The sequence below is a fragment of the Alosa alosa genome, chromosome 7 (assembly GCF_017589495.1).
Source record: "Alosa alosa isolate M-15738 ecotype Scorff River chromosome 7, AALO_Geno_1.1, whole genome shotgun sequence".
NCBI classification, from domain to species: Eukaryota; Metazoa; Chordata; class Actinopteri; order Clupeiformes; family Clupeidae; genus Alosa; species Alosa alosa.
Window position 1 is genome coordinate 31536294 of NC_063195.1, and position 20909 is coordinate 31557202.

A 20909-nucleotide genomic window follows, 5' to 3' on the forward strand; every position below is an offset into this window, starting at 1 on the left:
CCTTCAAGAGGACCCATCATGAGTGTAGAGGGGGGTGAGTCTGGGACACCAGATACCAGTGTTAAGCCTTTTGGAGGTTTCATGACCTAATTCAATAAAACGCCTACTGTATAAAGGAATGTGCCTGCTTGAAAACCCTGGTGAAATGCTCTTGAAGGCTGTTCTGTTAGTGATGTTTTTGTTACTTATTTGTGATTTGTTAGTGATTTTGGTTTTGACTGTAAATGCCTACCTATAGCACAAAGAATTTAACATCTCTCCTGATTTGAAAATCACTGTTGAGGACATGTTGAAGTCATGTGTCTCTCCACAGTAGCATAGCCATGTGATGGTTTTTGCCCAGTTAATGGCTGAAAAGAGTGATTTACTATGAAGTAGCGAAGTTTACCCTATAAGCTATGATTTATGCTGTAAATGCGTATTCTAGTCTCTCTCAAAACTGTGCAGCTTGGTGTAATTTTGGTCCCAAACAGATCAGTAAGTAAACAGAATCAAATGTTAAAGGTGCAGTCAGCAGTATGTTTTTTTTTTTTTTTTTTTTTATCACATTCAGCAATCATGTCGTCACAAACACTAGCTGCCCATTACGTGAGTAGCCTACACTGTAAAAAAAAAACGTCTCTGTAGGCAGCACAGGCTCCGAAAACTGGAAACAAACAAAGACGTGTTTTTCTGGGAATACTGAAGGGGGAGGCTCCTCTCTGGTGTGTTTTGTTTGTGGTCCTTCGTTAAAAATATAATGTATACAGGGCTTAAATTTCACTGCGGGATTGCGGGTATTGCGCATAATTTGTTCAAGTCTAGCCATCATAATGCGAGAAATTACCGCATACACTTTTACAGCCTGTCTGATGACGTTAATATAGCCTAATCATTAAGTGGCGTGAATGCGGTGCTATTGACCGGACTGATCAACTACCGAGTTGAATTGAACATAGCCTCATGCAGACGCACACACACACAGAGAGAGAGAGAGAGAGAGAGAGAGAGAGAGAGAGAGAGAGAGAGAACCACTTTGCGCTTATGCAAATAGGCTACGCTACCATGGCAAACTTTTACATCTGGAAAGAGCTCCTTGGTAACTATCCTGCTAGCTCAGGTCACGTCAATACTTGATCCCAGAAAGATTGTCTTCGACATGTCAACATTTATTGTATCTAATGACATAGAAAACATAATGATTTGCATACACATACCGCACTATGCACAACTTTTATTCACTAGCGACTACAGCCTAAAACCGTCAGGTTGAAGGGGGGCTAATTACTCCATAGAATTACTCTCAGGTATTTTCTTAAAGTGACAGGCACTCAATTACACCTACTCATCACCAATGTGCACTCAATTGGACCTACACACCACATTAAAGATATGCCTAAGTGTTATAGGTTAAACGTCAATATGAGGCATTCAAATTACTAAATATGTTTAGCTAGTAGTAATTACTAGTAAAATGCTATACTTTAAAAAATGCATTATTAAATAAATACACTCTATATGAATTCAAAAATATATGATAGAAACATATCACATAAGCTATCATTTTCAGTGTGTGTTTGTGTGTGTGGAGAGAGTCAAGCAGAATCTAGGATGTCCACTGTTGTGAATGATCCCACTACAGTATATATTACTGATGACGTCAGAGTGGTGGGGGCCCCAAAATCAAACACTTTTTTTTAAAAAGTATCGAAGTATTGAAATCGCAATTCTTGACTTGGTATCAGAATCGACCCCCCTCCCCCCCAAATTGTGTAAAACCCCCCTACATGAATAACCTAAGGGGGGAATTCCCCCCCGTTTTGAAAAATGAATTTTAAGCCCTGGTATAGTCTTTTGGACAAAAGCGTCTGCTAATACATTTAAACATAAACAAACAAACTTGCTTGCTCTGCTTGCTCTTTGCTCACTTTAATGAGGGCAGATTTATTTGTGAAGACTAAATAAGGGTGAATGATGAAGTAATTGGAATGCTTTCTTGCTCAGCTGAGTGGTCACATCTGGCCCATCACTACTCACACTGTGTGCGCATGCACTCCCCTGGCTGTGAGGAATGAAGGGCCTTTCCCATCTGAATATCTAAAGTTGATGGCTGCCAGTTTTTAATCATTCTCAGAATCGCTCTGAAAGTGATTTCCAACTATCCGTCTACAGAGAACCAGCCCCAGCAACCCCCTCCCCCCCACACACACACACGAGAATCACAAATTGCTTTACGCCAAATGTGCAATAGCCTACTATTTGTATGATACGTAAGGGATAACGGCCGCCGAGGTGTCCTGTTATATGGAATTAATGGACTCCCCAACGCGCAGAACTCCCCAAAGAACTCCCCAATGCGCAGTGGGCTCCGCTGCGCGTTTGGGAGTTCTTTGGGGAGTTCTGCGCTATGGATAGTAAACTAATCCACAGGTACTGTGTCCAGGGTAAAGGGTGCAAGCCATTTACAATAGTTGTGAGTGAGATCAGGAGAGAGGGAAGGGACATACAAAATGTGGTGTGAGGCCTCTCAGGCTTTGGTGGGGAGATAATAAATAAAAACACGGCTCTATGAGCATTCAGACCAGACATTAGTGCGTTTATTTAACACACAATATCTATGTTACATGCAGATTCATGAAGGAGAATGTCCTAAATATAACTTTTAAAGGACAAAATAATAATAAAACAACTAGAACATTACTAAATATTTGACAAAGATTACAATGTTCAAGAAAATAAATTGCGTAACATTGTAAGATAAAGCAGTGAAGTTGAGCTCAGAAGTAAGTCAAACCCATTCATTAATTACATTATTAAAAAGGCTCCTCAGAATGCAACAGAATGTCCCATTGAATTGGATGGACAATCAATGTGCATTCCGCCTACACTAGGCCTAATTCAGAATACTTGTGGATTAACAGGACACTCTTCTTGTTCTTCTAACTTGCTAATCTTATACCATGTACACAAAAACACCCTTGATATCCATATGGTTACTGTCCCATGTTATTGAAGACAGTGTTCTGTAGTACGGCGCATCTCTGGCTTGTTGTTGGCACCAATGAATATAACAAAACGATCAAGCACTGCCAAGTGATTATGATGAAGAAATTCAACTCTTTTGCCATCGCTCATGAGCAAGATCTGGACAGCGCCCTTATGTTTAGCTTTAGGGCTGGAAGCTATCAGGTGCTGGAAGCAGGCCAACATTCCTGGGGACATCTCCCCAGACTTCTCCATTTGGTGCATCACTCTCAGGACGTCACTGAGAAAGTCATTCTCAATTCTTACTCTTCGATCAGGCCGGATCTCAATGGCAGTGGAGGAGTTGGCCGAAGTAACATAGGTGAGGTGCAGTTCTCCACATATGATCTTCAACTCCACATTGGCAAGACCATCTTTTTTAGAGGCCATTTTCTCATGGGCCATTTTCTCATGTGCCTGCTTCATGCAACTCTTAAATTCATCCCTGCAGCAATGTCCAACAAAGTGTGACTCACAAATGTTTTCAGTTGTCAGCGGGGCCTCCCTCACTCTGATTTTCTGAAGCAGTTTGAGATCATTATTGTCATTCCACACCACATAATGGAACACAGGAAAGCCCCAGGAAGTTGGAAATGCTTTGATCTTGATAAGAGTTTGCTCTCCTTCCACCTGTAGTGCAGCATCTTCCTTTTTGGACATGGGCATGGCCTCTAGAGCTTTCATGGCGAAGTCCAGGTTCATTTTTAAGACTGAATCCAGAATGCCTAACTCAGTCTTAACTGACTGGAGGCTTTCAACATCAAGAGACTGGACTCGGAAGGACCTCCTGTGGGAAAGAATGGTAGTCTCTTACATAAATATGTACAGGCTACTTACAGTAGATGATGCACAATGTATGAAACATTTTCCTATCTTAGCAAACTGGAGAACTCTGTTCATTTTCCCTTTCGAATCAGGAATTAAAATGTAACTATCAACTACAAGCTTCCGGGTGGCCACACTAATGACAGTGAAAGATTCCTAGTTGTTGCAAATCATAGTCTGTGTAATCTGACTTTAAATCCTGTGACTGTCTTTAGATGTGTCAGTGTTAGAGCATACTGTAGTCTTTCACAAATCTTTCCAAAGTCTTCTGATGTATCTGAGTATCATAGCCTAGGCCTAGGCTACTTTTCTTGTTTCTTCTTACACTTTCACACCATGTGGACATTTAAATCAAATCCCATTTCAAAGTTACCAAAATAAATAAATCGTGAACTTACTCTGAGTCTTTGGACATGCTGATTGACGTAAACCTATCTTTGCAAAGAATTTCTATAGTCACATAAAACTGAGGCAGAGCTAACTACGCCACAACTTCTTTTCAAAATCTTCCCCCATGCAGTGTTTCAAATTGAAAGTAGCTAAAGCATTCCAAAGCGTGAATACCAGCATGCCTGGACGAGTATTCAAGACCTGCGCAGATCAATTTCCTCCAGTGTTCACAGAGTTATTCAATCTTTCTTTAGCCCAGTCAACTGTACCAACATGTTGCACTGACATCTACAGTATAGATGTCTGTAAGTGGATTTTCAATTTCTTGACATGCTAGACCCCAAGTGGTGAGGGTGGATAGCCACACCTCTTCATCCCTTACCCTCAACACAGGAGCACCACAGGGCTGTGTTTTAAAGGAGCATTTCACCGCTGGGAAGATGAATGTGTATTTAAATTGGGTCATTTATGTAGTAGAAATGTGGAGTCATCATTGAAGTCAGTGCCTTCTTGACCGAAAAAAAGCCAAACATGTGTTTTTGGCTCATGTGGATGAAAGCCAACAACTCCAATAACTCCCTGCCTTTCACTGCTCTTCGCTGCCCCAAGCCACTCCCCCGGAAAATAGTCAAGACCTGTAAGCACACAGAGGGACTCATTAATGTAACATTTTGGCATTAATAAGGATTCTAACATTAAAACGATCATTGTTTTATGTTACACTCATTCTTGTGGCCATATATCGAAGGTCCTGTTCTTCATATGGACATTTTGCTATTTTGCAAACGTTACCATAGGCTACTTGTTTGCATGTAAATCATGCATTTTACATATGTCCATGTCAGATGTCCCACGAATTGACAGCATAGTCTTGGGGGCAGCTGTGGTTTTGTATCAAAATACCTTATAGGTTTGTAGTTTAAAAATACTGCCAAATATTTTTGGTAAAACCAATAACCCACTTGGTGATGTGATTATAAAAGTGCAAAACAATGAATGCAGCACTGGTGCTGACTTGAAATTTGCCCAGAGTTGTTGTGATCAGAATATTGAGGTTCAGGCAGATAAGTAACATGTAGGTTGCTCACACACACAATACACTCCCTCATACCAACCTCAAGTTTCTTGATAACTTAAGTCATCCAATTCGAACACATGGAACCATGTGGCTGCCCTGCAACAAGTTGCCCCATGTATTGCCTAAAGCAAAACGTTGAACATTTCATTTAATTAATAATTTGCCCAGACTTGCTCACACACACAATACACTCCTTCATATCAGCCTCAAGTTTCTTGAGAATTTTAATGATCAGTTTCTTGAGAACTTTAATCATCCAATCGGAACACATGGAACTAGTTATGTGGTTGCTCTGCAACATTGTTCAATCTGGGCATGCATCGATGCATTGACGATGTCAGAGACTTGTCTCCTCTTTGTACCGCTTGACAAGTTCAGTTGTGACTTTTTGAGTGCATCTCTGTTTAGGCTATGAGATGTAACAGGCAGGTCAGCATAGTTGATCTGTTGACTGTTTGCAGGTTATGGCATGTCTCGTAGGCAGAGAAAAACTGAAAAACTCAAACACTGTTTGAGTATTTTTGGTACTTTCCCAATAGAAAAATACAGTTGATTTTGATACATGGTGTGGCTATGCATGTTATAGTTTATTTTGATACATTTAAAATTAGGGTATTTGATATTTTATTTTAAAATACATTGATGTATTTTTGCCCATCCCTGCCAACAGCTAGAGCAGCCAGGCAGCTACAGTGCTACATCCTGTTGGCTGCAGTGCTACCTAGGGCTGGCCCTGATGCAGGGTACTGTCAAGTAGTGAAGTGATATGCAGGTAGCCATTGTTTAAGTCACTTAGCTGAGTTAGACAGAAGGCGAGCCCTGCTTGCTCTGTTAAGGTAGGTAACGTTGCAATTATGCATTTGCGTAAAAAAAGGTAATCTACAGTACATGCGAAATTCCCTGAATATTAGTGCAAATTCCCTCTTGTTAAGATATTAAGAATGAAATTGCACAAAATGATAAATCGCCTCATTAAACCTCTCCCCGTGTCAGTATATCTATGGAACTCCTCCTATGGCACATAAAGACATTTTATGTGAGAGTAAGGTATTTGTGTTTTTTGTCCTTCAATTTATGAGTATGGTGTTTGTGTCTGGTTTCCCTAATGTATTTGTGCTAAATTCACATCTTGAGCCTGTTTATCTGGATGTTTTGCCTCATGCCACCCTTGAATTAATCAGTGCCTCACTAGTGCCACCCTTGTTAAAAATGTCTAGAATCGCCACTGCCCTTGAGCAAGGCACCTAACCCCTCACCACTCCCCGAGCGCCGCTGTAGCAGGCAGCTCACTGCGTCGGGATTAGTGTGCTTTACCTCACTGTGTGTTCACTGTGTGCTGAGTGTGATTCACTAATTTACAGATTGGGGTAAATGCAGAGACCAAAATTCCCTCACAGGATCAAAAGAGTATATACTTACTAACTTACTTATACTTCCAATTCTAGGGAGTTTTTCCTCGCCCCTGTTACCCATGGGCCTTTTTTTTTTACTTAAAAAGAAACAACAATGTTTTGTGTTTGTAATTGAGTGTGCAGAGTGTGTGGTTGTTTTTGTGTACAGTATATGTGTGCTTCTGTGTGTGTTTATTGAGTGTGTGTGCCTGCATGTAAGTTAGTTTTGTGTGTGTGTGTGTGTGTTTGTATGTTTGTATGTGTGGGTGCATGTGTGTGAGAGTGTGTGGGTGTGTATGTGTGTTTGTGCATGTGTGTGCTATTCAACTACTTTACCAATATCCTAGCCTATCTGTTACAATAATGCATACAGAACTGGTTCCTTCCTTCAAAAGACTGTAGGGGACTAGTGAATCACCTTCATTTAACAATGTTAACAAACATCAAATATAAAGTATATATATATATATATACACACACACAGTATAGGGTAGGGTGGGGTGATAAGGGTTAATGTAACAACATATTACAGTTTATAGCACTTTTCTTGACTCTCAAAGTGCTTCACAGGAGAGGCGGAATCTCACTAAGCACCACCAATGTGTAGCACTGTTACGTGCCCTTGTGTAGCCTACTTGGCTGTTCTAGTCTCACCCTCTACCTGCATTCTCTCTACCTGTCATTACCCCTTATTGTGTGCAGGTGTGCTGGCGTCTGCGAGTGGGCCTGCCTATAAAAGCCGCCTTTTCCAACATGGCCGCAGCTCGATCTCGGATCACACGCTGTTTACAGACCGATTCAGATACAGATTCTATTCTCGCCGTTCCGCTACTCTGCTCACAAATTGTCTTTTCTTTTCCTCGTTTTTCGAAACTGACCATTGTAACTGGTGACGGGCCGGTGAATTTTTTTGTTTGTTTTCCCACGTTAGAATAGCTGGATGTTAGTGTATAAGGTAAGCCGTGCGGAAGACTCACGCATTTTTATTTCAAGGAGGTAAGATAGTATTTGCTTAAAACTATTAGAAGGTTAGGAAGCTTGCTAGAATCTGTTTTTAGTTATTTATTACTGTGCTTTCGAAGCATTGGCATCGTTGCTGAAGTCTCAGTTCGTCCAAAATAAATTAACATTTATATTTTTCTTATTCCTGACTCCTGGGCCTTTCTTATGTTGTGTTTCCATTTTCATATTTTATTGGATTCATAACAAGCACTCATCTGAGTGATGCACAACAGCCATTATGTGCCAGAATGTTCACCACACACTAGTTTCAGGTTGAGAGTGAAGGAGTGAATGAACCAATTACACACTGGGAGGATGATACAAGGCCACACAAATCAGGGAACCACCTACTCTTTGCAAAAAGTGCAAATGGGATCTTTAACAACCATGGTGAGTCAGGACCTCATTTTAACATTCATGCAAAGGAAAACATGTCATGCAGTACAGCATACCTGTCAACATTTAGCTTTCCAAAAACGGGAGATATTTTTTTGTGGGGTCAGTGTTTATACCGGATCTGTGTTTGCATATTTAATACGTTTCATACGCATGTTTAAACACTGCATTTCGGTCGTTGCTTTTACCTTACCATTACAGTACCTTACGCATGCCAGTTATGTATCCACCAGCTGCCTGCCTGCAGCCTACTTCCAAAACTCCAAAGCTGCTTGCTGTCAGATTTGGTTCCGAGGGCACAAGTTCAGTATGGGCTGGAGTGTCTATTATTCAAGCTCTCAACGGAAGAATGTACAGGTGTGAGGCATTTGGAAAAATAGCTAGTTTGGAAAGCATCTTTTGCAGCGATTTTTGTGTGAGCATATCAGTAAACACCCCTGACCACTCGGTGAGTTTCACGTCTTTGTAAACGAAAGTTTAATGCGTTTTAGAAAGATTTTTCCAGTGCACCTATGGAGCGTTGTGGAGGTGGGGGGGTGCTACCAAAGAAACCGAAAATACTCAGGACAGCAGCATGTGTCCAAATTTCAATCTTAAACATTCTATTTAATCATAAACTATCTGAAAACGGGCTTTTTAGTGTAAAATACCGAACTTGTCCATTAAGGCGCCCCTGTATGTGTGTGCATGTGTATCTGTTTATGCACATGTGTGCATATGGAATGGGTTAACATGGCCCCTGGAGGCAAACATACGCAAACAATTGGTCATCCTAGGCCCTACGGTTCTCAAGATATTCACAGAAAACTATGTTGGTGTACAGTCACTAAATGTACACATAAATTAATTTATTCTATGGCCCCCCATGAACGAAAGTCCACGAAACTTGGCGTGCATTCAGAGAATGTCATAATGATCCTACACTTCCAATTTCGTGCAGTTTTCACCATGTCAGGTCAGAGATACCTTACAACATCTCATTTTCTGTTGCTTTTTCATTTTAACTAGGTGGCGCTATACATGAAATGAGTGGTTATGGGATGGTTTGACATGGACCCTTAAGACCAACATACAAAAAAAAGGCGGTGGTCCTCCTAGGCCCTACAATTCTCGAGATTTTCACAGAAAACTGTCCACCCTACCCTCCTTTCGTGGGTCCAGTCCTGGTCCAGTCCGGCGGGGGGGTGATGGATCAAAATTAAAAACAATGGTTCCATGCTATCCTTGTGGGGCTACATGCCCACCAAGTTTCGTGCACCCCGGTCTTTCAGTGTCCCGGGAATCCTTGACGGAAAATTACACATGCGAAAAATAAAAAAAAAACGGAAGAAAAAACTCTGACTAAACCTATGGCGCCCGCCCATGCCACTGTCTATGTTAAACTGCAGCGGTCATAATAATAGTAAATGGATTTGATTGGTTTGTCAAAACTGATCCAGTTAAAACGTGATTGACAGAAGTAGCCCTAGGTAACTGGGGATCTCGGCATTAAGAAACCAAATCAAATTGTCCTGAAAACTTTTCCTGCACGTCTTTTTTCAGGCAAAAAAAGAACTTTTAACAGCGCCTGGTATAGTATCAGAATCTAAAGGTTATACTGGGTAACCCCAGTTCTCTGAAACATCGAGTGGAGAGATCCACCTAAGGGAGGGACATCCGTACCCGACCTCTGCAGAAGCAACCAATTGCACCAAGTCTGGCTTTGGCAGCGCGAATCCGACGCCACGGATAGCCCCGCCCTGCATCCGTGGTATAAAGGATGATGCTGCGCTGCCTCTCATCAGTAGAAAATTCGCTTCTCGTGAAGCAAGTGGGGCTTACTCGGTGGATCTCTCCACTCGATGTTTCAGAGAACTGCGGTTACCCAGTATAACCTTTAGTTCTCTTTCATCATCTCGTGTTCGAGATCCACCTAAGGGAGAGATCTGGACAGCTCCCCGATTGCCCATTTGCCTACCGTGACACTGTCAGCCTTGGATGGTCTCCACGCCAGGGTGTCCCCTCAGCGCAGTGGTGCCAGACACATCCAAAGTTATACGCACAATCACAATATAACCCCACTCAGCGGACAGCATGACCAGGGAATGTGTTTATGGTTATGAATACGATTATAAGTGTTATCGGCTATGTAGCCCACATCGACTAGAGATTGCCCGAGCAGGGCTACGCCGTGAGGGAAGTGACAGTAGTGTAACGAACGTAGTGATGCGACTCACGCAGATCCAACGCTCAGGACTGAATGAGAAACCGGCGTTCTAGTAACATCCAGCCGGTAGAATTTCACAAAGGTGTCTGGACTAGTCCAACTAGCTGTGGAACACACCTGTTGCACTGATATCCCTTGAAACACCGCCCATGAAGCCACCATCCCCCACGTAGAGTGAGCTCTCAGGCCCGAGGCTGAGGGGCTGTAGCCCCTTCGAATCGTACGCTCCCGCTATGGCGTCGACAAGCCAGTGCGATAAGGCTGGTTTTCCCGTGGTTTTCCCGTGCGCAGGGGGGCCCAGGAGACAAAGAGTTGGTCGCTCTGCCTAAAACTCTTAAACGTCCCACATACTCGACGCACCCGACCAGTAGCGCACCAATGTGACGTCACAGAAGCGCCGTAACCATTTATACTCGCGCGTGGTGGTCGCAACACTAGTTGCAATATTCTCCTGAACAGAGGTGTCGCTGTTGTGAAAAGACTAACATTAACTACTTACACAGCAGAAGAAGCTGCAGTAAGAAACACCAGTAGCTAGCCTCTGTGATGGTACTTCCAAGGGGGCAGGCGAATTCCCGTGTAGCGCCCCCTAGCGTGTCTGGCTATTAATGTGGAGTGCGCTCCCCGAATTCCTATGTGGTGAGAGATCTCTCTCTCTAAGCTTAATTAATGCTCTAAAGTACTTCCCTAATTATTATTTGTTTGTTAGCATTTACAGCTATTTTAATACCTACCCTAATGGTAGCTGGCAACCTAATGTAAATATCAATACAGTGTCTTTAAAAGCTAAGTTAAAGAAAAGCACTAAAGGTCTGCATCTCACTTAGTTAACTAAACCTTAACTTTTTTAAATGGCTATCAATACAATAAGTGCAATAAGCATCAACTGAAATGTCACTTCTCAATCAGCATTTAACACTTTTACTTTAAAACCAGGCTAATTTTAACTCAATAATATTATCTTACCTTAAGGATCAAAATCATAAAGATCATAAACCCAATGTAATGCAAGTCTTCAACAAAAAATACGTTTAAACTATTTACTGAAAAAAATATAGTACTTTTATACAGTTAAAATATAAGTGCAATTCAAAAACACAGTTCAATCCAATGGCTACTTATGCAAACAACACATTAAATCACATACAGTTAAAGCTAAGCCGGCAAATAGAATGAATACCCAGACAGTCATAGGAGGGAGGACACGTTGCAGGCCTGTATCGTGGCTTGGGAGCGTAGAGACCTCAAACAAAATGGTCGCTTGGCGCCACTGCGCAGCAAACAAAGAAAACTCACTGCTGCGGTAGTGCTGGTCGTTGTCGTTGTCCACGCCGCGGCAATGCGGAGCTGGCGATGCGGGTGGTTGAAGACGTCTTCCAACAGCTTAGTAGGGGATGGTTCTGGAGATAAGTGCTTCTTCAGACGATGCACAAAAGGGCAACCGAGCAGGCTACTCGCTGGCAAAGTCTTTGTAGCTAGATCGTGCTGACTAGCCGTCCACTCTTTCTCCTCGTTGAGAACTCTAACCGAGTTCTTCAAAACCATAAACTATTACACTGCAAACTTATCCAAATGTATGTAACTCACTCTTTGTGTAGTATGCAGGTACATTTACTATCACACTTATTAACTTGGTGTTTCACCAATTTCTAAGGTGGCAGTACACAGCGCAGTTCTCACTCGTGTCTCTCTCTTTTCCCCGGTCTCCTTCCTTCTTCCTCGTGACCTCTAACCCCGACTCCTGATTGGATCTTTCTTCCAGGTAAGTCATTTTTAATTAACTTAATTTTTAGTACATGTAAACATTTGTAACACATTCTTAATAACATGAAATGTGCATTATAAAGAAAATAACCAAAATGAAAATAGTAGTTTTAGGAAATAGCCTAAATTCCCATAGGGCTACATCCTCCCCTTACTAAATGTCTAAATGTCCTCATTAGACACTAGAACACCTTAACTCTAGATCCTATTTAAAAGTATTAAACCTTTTATATACACTGTGGACTTTTTTTACCCAACTTAGTTTTTACCCTAACTTAATGATAATGCCTCTATGAACTATTGTTATTGGTTGCTCACTTGCCTTTCCAGGTTAGGTCATAAGTAAGTCTAAACACAGGTTTTATTTGTCTTTTTCTCAGTTATTCTTGGTCTAAGTACCCTATTAACTTTTGGTTTACAGCTCAGTTTTTTTTAGGTGCGTGGACAGGATTTCTTCCAGCATCCAGGTCTGTTTGAATCATAAGGATCGAATCTGCCACAGCTTCGACCTTCTTACGTCATCTTGTATGTCGGACTCAGCACTTCAGCTGACTGCACAGGACTTGGTTCTATGGCGTCTTCATACTGTGAACTCACGGAGACTCTATCCGACACTTCTCGCCTCTTCAGCAGACGTTCCAGATACTCCCGGTATGACCTATGGGAATGGCCACACTCCACATCAGATGAGGAATCCGTCAGCTCTGGAACTTCTTCTCTTTGACTCACAATCGGTTGTCTTTGTCTTGTTCGGGTTGAACGTGTTCTAGGTCTTAAAGGGGTTTCTTCACATGCTTGCTCCACTGGGATCCTCACAGATTGCCCAATAGGTAAGATGTGGTCACGATGGATGGTTCTTACTCCGCCTCTGCCTCCTTCAGGTCTCACACGGAATACAGGTAAGTTCGGCATCTTTCCTACTACTACATGGGGTATGGAACTCCATCGACTTTCCAGTTTGTGTTTCCCTTTTAGTCCAAGATTCTTTAGAAGAACACGGTCTCCTTCCTGTATGTTCTGAAAACTGACCTTTTGATCATAGGCTCTCTTGTTCCTCAAGTGGGTCTTGTCAGCCGCTTGACTAGCAAGTTGATAGGCTCGTTGCGGGTCACGTTTCAGGCTTCGACATACTGGAAATGATTTCTCTCCTCAGTTCCATCTTTGGATGTCTCGAAGCACAGGTCTACCGGTAGTCTAGCTTCCCTACCGAACATTAAGTAGTAAGGAGAGTATCCCGTCGCATCACTTTTTGTGCTGTTGTATGCATGCACTAAGGAGGCTACATGCTGACTCCAGGACCTCTTCTTCTCTTGGCCTAACGTAGCCAACATAGAGAGCAGCGTGCGGTTGAACCGCTCCGGTTGGGGGTCCCCTTGCGGGTGATACGGAGTCGTTCGTGATTTCCGTATGCCCAAGGTAGTCAACAGCTCTCTTATCAGTCTCGACTCAAAATCTCTTCCCTGATCAGAATGAATCCTAACAGGTAAGCCATAGTGAACAAAATACTTTTCGACTAGGATCTTAGCTACCGTCAGGGCTTTCTGATTCTTTGCAGGAAAGGCTTGAGCATATCTGGTATAGTGATCGGTCACAACCAGGACGTTACTAATGCCTCTGGAATCGGGTTCCATTGACAAAAGTCAATACACACGAGATCCATAGGACCACTGCTGGTGATTTGGTGTAAGGAGGCGGCTTTCTTGGCAGGTGTTTTGCGAGTGATGCACAGTCCACAGTTCCGCACATATTTCTCTGCCTCATGAGCCATTTTGGGCCAGTAGAATCTTGCTCTTAGGAGTTGAGTTACCCTCTCCACGCCTAAGTGGCCCATGTCGTCATGAAGAGAGTGCAACACCACTTCTCTGAACTCAGCAGGCAGCACAAGCTGTAGTGCCTCCTCTGCAGCTTTCTTGCTTGCCCTGTACAGAAGTCCATCTCTCATCAGTAGTCTGCCAACTTCCCTCTTCATCAGTAGCATCTCGGTGTCTAAATCTTTGTTGCTAGGCCAGACTCCCTGTTTCACTGCCTCAATCACACGTCTGATCACAGCATCCCTCTTCTGAGCAGTCATCAAGTCCGCTTTTGATAGTTGCTCCAGTGAGCTGAGGTGTAACTGAGGCGAAAAAGGCATATACTTCGAATACATGCTGGCGGCTCTAATTGTTCCACATACCTGGGGGACGAATTTGGGGATACGTCCACTTCCACCCGCCGACATATGGACTTCACTATGTTCTGAGACATGCCATCCCACTCCCCACCTTCATGTAAGTTGCGAGACAGCAAGTCAGCATCAATGTTTGCTTTTCCAGGCCTATACTTTACATCGAAGTCATAGGTGGCCAGGGCTGCCAGCCAACGATGACCTGTCGCGTTGAGTTTGGCCGTGGTAAGTACATAAGTCAATTCTGTTATTGTCGGTGCGTCGGTGAACTTAAAACCATAGAGGTAGTCGTGGAATTTATCAACGACAGCCCATTTCAACGCAAGGAACTCTAGCTGATGTACAGGGTATCGTTGTTCAGGAGAGCTCAACTTTCTGCTGGCAAACGCCACGGGTCTCAACCCTTCTGGATGTTCCTGATAGAGTACGGCACCGAGCCCTTTGAAACTTGCGTCTGTGTGTAGGACATATGGCTTATTGGCATCAGCAAATGCCAGTACAGGTGCATTGAGCAGACACTGAATGATACGATTGAATGTGTCTGTGCAGGACTGATCCCATCGGTCATTAAATGGTTCTGAGTCTTTAAAGTAGGTCTTGGTCTTGTCTGGGGCTTGTTTCCTTCCATGCTGGGTGGGGGCATAGCCCTTTGTCAGCTCTGTGAGGGGCCTAACGATCGCAGAATAGTTTGCTATAAAGCGTCTATAATACCCACAGAAACCTAGAAACGACCGCAGCGATTTAAGATCTGTGGGCCTAGGCCACCTAGCGACTGCCTCTAGCTTCTCAGGGTCAGTAGCAACACCATCAGCGGACACTATGTGACCCACATACTTAACCCTGGGTTGACAAAATTGACACTTGTCAAGGGATAGTTTTAGCCCAACCTCTTCCAGCCTATCTAACACCCGCAGGAGGCGTTCTTCATGTTCTTCTAATGAACGTCCAAAGACTATGAGATCGTCTAAATAAACTAACACCTGAAGGAGATTCATATCGCCGACAGCTTTCTCCATAAGTCTTTGGAACGTTGCAGGGGCTCCTGTTATGCCTTGAGGCATTCTTTCGAATTGAAAAAATCCGAGGGGACAAATGAAGGCAGTTTTTTCTTTGTCCTCCTCTGCCATGGCGATCTGGTAGTACCCGCTGCGTAAGTCGAGAACGGAAAACCATTTGCTCCCAGTTAAACAATCTAACGCATCATCTATGCGAGGAGTCGTGTACTGGTCTGGAATTGTACGCCTATTTAGGGTCCTATAGTCAATGCACATTCTGATACGCCCAGTTTTCTTTCTGGCTATCACAATTGGTGATGCGTACTGGCTACGTGACTCCTTAATTATACCAGCCTTTAACAACTCTTGCAAGTGCTGACGAACATCATCAATATCCGCTGGAGCTAAACGTCTTGAACGTTCTCTGAATGGCTTTGCGTCAGTCATCCTGATATGATGTTCCACCTCCTTTGCCAGGCCGACATCCCACTCGTGCAATGAGAATACGCTTGCTCGCTCACATAACTTTTGACGGAGTCGCGCTTTCCATTGGTGTGGTATGGGCGAGTCGCCAAACTGGATAAGTTGAGGGTCTAACTCTGTTGGCACAGTCACAGCCTCAGTGTCAACTTTCAGAGATGGAACGACTGGATCAGCGTGACACAGCTGGCCTACGACAGTTCCAACTGGAATGACTGTGTTTTTCATAGACTGAGGACAGTGAGGTGATCATCCACTGAGGTACTCGGCATGACCATAGGCTGTAGCAGTACTCCAGATGGTAATGGAGCGGTGGGTGATGCCTCAACCATCAACATGTCTTTACCCAGAGGCCTCTTCAACTCTACTTCACAGATGGCGCAGCATTCACCACCGGTGGGGTTAGAGAGCCTGGACCCATCCACTTCACACATGCCACTTCATCCTCTTCACTCTCAGTGGTTGGTTGGTCGGTGTGAACGATGGTATTCTTTGTCTTTATGCCAAGAGTCTGTGCAATGTCCACCCCTGTGGTCTCTCGGCAGAGCTGGGACAGTCGCTGGAACAGGTTGGCATTTGTGCCTAAGATCACAGGGGTCTTTTCAGGACTTTTGGGACTTGGGCAAATCAGAGCAAGAACGGAAAGAGTCTCCTTTGCACCTGTGACCTTTTCTGAAAATTCCATCTCCACTACAACATATCCCAGGTAGGGGTAACTGGTGTCACTTAAACCCCATATAGCCAACCCTGACACTGGCTGGATTGGGACATCAGGTAAGTGGTGCTTATACCAGGTCTCAAAGATGATTGTGATTTGAGAACCGCTATCCAGAAGCGCATCACAGTGCTGGCCATTTATCTTCACTGGAATGATTGAACAGGGGCCGATCAGTCCTTGAGGAATGCCTCTTTTAAGGGTGGTTACTTCACTTTTCTTAGCTGAGCACACGGTGTGATGACCGCCTGATGCTTGGGAAGATGGACCACCCTGTTTTGCTTTCTTTAGAGACTGTATCAGCTTTTGAATCACTTTGCCCTGATTCTCTGCATTCTGGCATTTGACAGAGTAATGGCCGTTTTCACCACAGCGATAACAAAAGTTCCCATCTGAGTCGTTAGATGGTTGCTTTCTATTATCACTATGGGCTTGTCTTGATGGCTCTACTCTAAGAACTGAAGTAGTGGATTCAGAGACTTTAAGCATGGCGGGCCATTTGCTTCTGTAGGTTCTTCACCTGTTTTCTTAAAACATCTACTTCCTTATCCCCACCTGTCTCGGGGGTGGGCATCTTTGTCGTTGACACAGATCCTTTGCTATCTGCTACAACCTGGCTGAACAAGCGTACTCATGGCAGTGAACATTGACTTGAGTTCTTTAATTTCTGTTCTCAAACTATCAACATCATCCTGTCTACTGTCTGTAGTAGGGTTTGTATGAACTCTCTGGACAGGAGGTGTTCAGCTTCATCCTAGAAGACTCATACTCTTCTTCACTCCTGATCTCACTCAGCAGTTCCAAGAATGATGGAGGTTTTCCTTCCTTTCCCTGAGTTTGAGTTGGACAAGCATCATCGGAGTGGACAGCACCTCTCAGCAGCTGCTCCACTCGAACGCGGTCAGCCGCCCTGTAGGGAGACCTCCCGGACGAACTACCTTGGTCAGCGACAACTCTACGCCTAAGAAAATCAGACAACTTCTCCTTTGGCTGCTGCTGTAGCAACCTAAAGGCAAAATGTACAGGTCTTCACCGTCTCAGCAGACCCAAAAGCACTCTCAATGGCTTCTAAAGCATAGAGCAGGACTAACCTCCGGATCACCAATCCGCTGTGCCTTTACAGCTAACGAGGACCTTTCAGACTTTCCATGATCACGCCGTCGTTTCTCCTTAGTAGAACACTCCCGCTCTCCTCGACCATCAGGCCCAGCGCATGCTCTAGCCAATGCTCAAGAGACTCTTCTCCAACTGGAATTGGCAAAGTACCTGAGAACACTCTCAGGCGGCGGTAACTGCTGTTCTCACCTGATGGTTTCCCCATCTTAGTCAACAAATCCCCTACGCGCGAATAATAGACTCTACTGAGCCACCCTCGGTGGTTCTCCCAACAAACTAGTTAACGGGCTTTAGAGGAACACTCCGCCAGAAACAGGACTTTCGAAGCAATAACTATCCTCCATTTCTCTGTTTTGCCATCTGGCACCACTTCAGAAGGAACTTTAGTGGGGTCAACCCGCTCTTTACTCGCGCATAGCACTGTAAGGCGATTCAGCTTCAAACTGACAGTCCTCTCCTTCCTTTTCGGCCTAAAGCTTTGATTGTTCCCATTGTTTCTTCAATCAATGCGTTTTCCACTTCTTCTAGAATCATCACCATCACAGCATGGTCTTCATCAATTCTTCTCTTTTTGCACCAGTCTTTGAGCTCTTTTAACTAGTTCTACAGTGCTATTCTGAGGCTCCATTTTCTGTTAGGCTTTTAGGTTTCTCTACAAATTTTTTTTTCTTTCTTAAAAGCTAATAAATTCTGAGGCTAATGCTAACGCTAAAAGCATATGTTAACCTATAATCAGTATCAGTATTTAGCTTCTCAGTAAACTTCAACACTTTGAGAAACAAACAAAATTTTAACTGCTACTGCTAACAGCTATTAGCATCAATTTACAAATTAGTTAATTGCATTAATTAATCCATCCCGACGACCCCATTTTATGTAGCCCCTAAGCGTGTCTGGCTATTAATGTGGAGTCGCCCCAATTCCCTATGTGGTGAGAGATCTCTCTCTCTAAAAGCTTAATTAATGCTCTAAAGTACTTCCCTAATTATTATTTGTTTGTTAGCATTTACAGCTATTTTAATACCTACCCTAATGGTAGCTGGCAACCTAATGTAAATATCAATACAGTGTCTTTAGCGCTAAGTTAAAGAAAAGCACTAAAGGTCTGCAGCTCTCTCACTTAGTTAACTAAACATTAACTTTTTAAATGGCTATCAATACAATAAGTGCAATAAGCATCAACTGAAATGTCACTTCTCAATCAGCATTTAACACTTTTACTTTAAACCAGGCTAATTTTAACTCAATAATATTATCTTACCTTAAGGATCAAAATCATAAAAGATCATAAACCCAATGTAATGCAAGTCTTCAACAAAAAAAATACTTAAACTATTTACTGAAAAAAATATAGTACGCACATACAGTTAAAATATAAGTGCAATTCAAAAACACAGTTCAATCCAATGGCTACTTATGCAAACAACACATTAAATCACATACAGTTAAAGCTAAGCCGGCAAATAGAATGAATACCCAGACAGTCATAGGAGGGAGGACACGTTGCAGGCCTGTATCGTGGCTTGGGGCGTAGAGACCTCAAACAAAATGGTCGCTTGGCCCACTGCGCAGCAAACAAAGAAAACTCACTGCTGCAGTAGTGCTGGTCATTGTCGTTGTCCACGCCGCTGCAACGCTGGAGCTGGCGATCGCGGTGGTTGAAGACGTCTTCCAACAGCTTAGCAGGGGATGGTTCTGGAGATAAGTGCTTCTTCAGACGATGCACAAAAGGGCAACCGAGCAGGCTACTCAGCTGGCAAAGTCTTTTGTAGCTAGATCGTGCTGACTAGCCGTCCACTCTTTTCTCCTCGTTGAGAACTCTAACCGAGTTCTTCAAAACCATAAACTATTACACTGCAAACTTATCCAAATGTATGTAACTCACTTTTGTGTAGTATGCAGGTACATTTACTATCACACTTATTAACTTGGTGTTTTACCAATTTCTAAGGTGGCAGTACACAGCGCAGTTCTCACTGTCGTGTCTCTTCCCCGGCCTCCTTCCCCGGCCCTCCTTCCTTCTTCCTCGTGACCTCTAACCCCGACTCCTGATTGGATCTTTCTTCCAGGTAAGTCATTTTTTTAATTAACTTAATTTTTAGTACATGTAAACATTTTAACACATTCTTAACAACATGAAATGTGCATTATAAAGAAAAAAACCAAAATGAAAATAGTAGTTTTAGGAAATAGCCTAAATTCCCATAGGGCTACATCCTCCCCTTACTAAATGTCTAAATGTCCTCATTAGACACTAGAACACCTTAACTCTAGATCCTATTTAAAGTATTAAACCTTTTTTATATACACTGTGGACTTTTTCCCAACTTAGTTTTTACCTAACTTAATGATAATGCCTCTATGAACTATTGTTATTGGTTGCTCACTTGCCTTCCAGGTTCGTCATAAAGTAAGTCTAAACACAGGTTTTATTTGTCTTTTCTCAGTTATTCTTGGTCTAAGTAAATTCTATTAACTTTTGGTTTACAGCTCAGTTTTTCTTTAGGTGCGTGGACAGGATTTCTTCCAGCATCCAGGTCTGTTTCGAATCATAAGGATCCCGATCTGCCACAGCTCGACCTTTTCGTCATCTTGTATGTCGGACTCCAGCACTTCAGCTGACTGCACAGGACTTGGTTCTATGGCGCCTTCATACTGTGAACTCACGGAGACTCTATCCGACACTTCATCTTTCTTTCAGCAGACGTTCCAGATACTCCTGGTATGACCTATGGGAATGGCCACACTCCACATCAGATGAGGAATCCGTCAGCTCTGGAACTTCTTCTTTGACTCACAATCGGTTGTCTTTGTCTTGTTCAGGTTGAACGTGTTCTAGGTCTTAAAGGGGTTTCTTCACATGCTTGCTCCACTGGGATCCTCACAGATTGCCCAATAGGTAAGATGTGGTCACGATGGATGGTTCTTATCGCCTCTGCCTCCTTCAGGTCTCACACGGAATACAGGTAAGTTCGGCATCTTTCCTACTACTACATGGGGTATGGAACTCCATCGACTTTCCAGTTTGTGTTTCCTTTTAGTCCAAGATTCTTTAGAAGAACACGGGTCTCCTTCCTGTATGTTCTGAAAACTGACCTTTGATCATAGGCTCTCTTGTTCCTCAAGTGGGTCTTGTCAGCCACTTGACTAGCAAGTTGATAGGCTCGTTGCAGGTCACGCTTCAGGCTTTCGACATACTGGAAATGATTTCTCCCTCAGTTCCATCTTTGGATGTCTCGGAAGACAGGTCTACCGGTAGTCTAGCTTCCCTACCCAACATTAAGTAGTAAGGAGAGTATCCCGTCGCATCACTTTTTTTTTGTGCTGTTGTATGCATGCACTAAGGAGGCTACATGCTGACTCCAGGACCTCTTCTTCTCTTGG

At 43.3% G+C, this 20909-nt stretch overlaps 1 protein-coding gene across 4 annotated transcripts in view; it reads left to right on the top strand.

The window, feature by feature from the left end:
* LOC125297166 overlaps positions 1-20909 on the top strand; it is a 37612-nt gene that overhangs the window by 3575 nt on the left and 13128 nt on the right. The gene's annotated exons all lie outside the window — the stretch shown is intronic.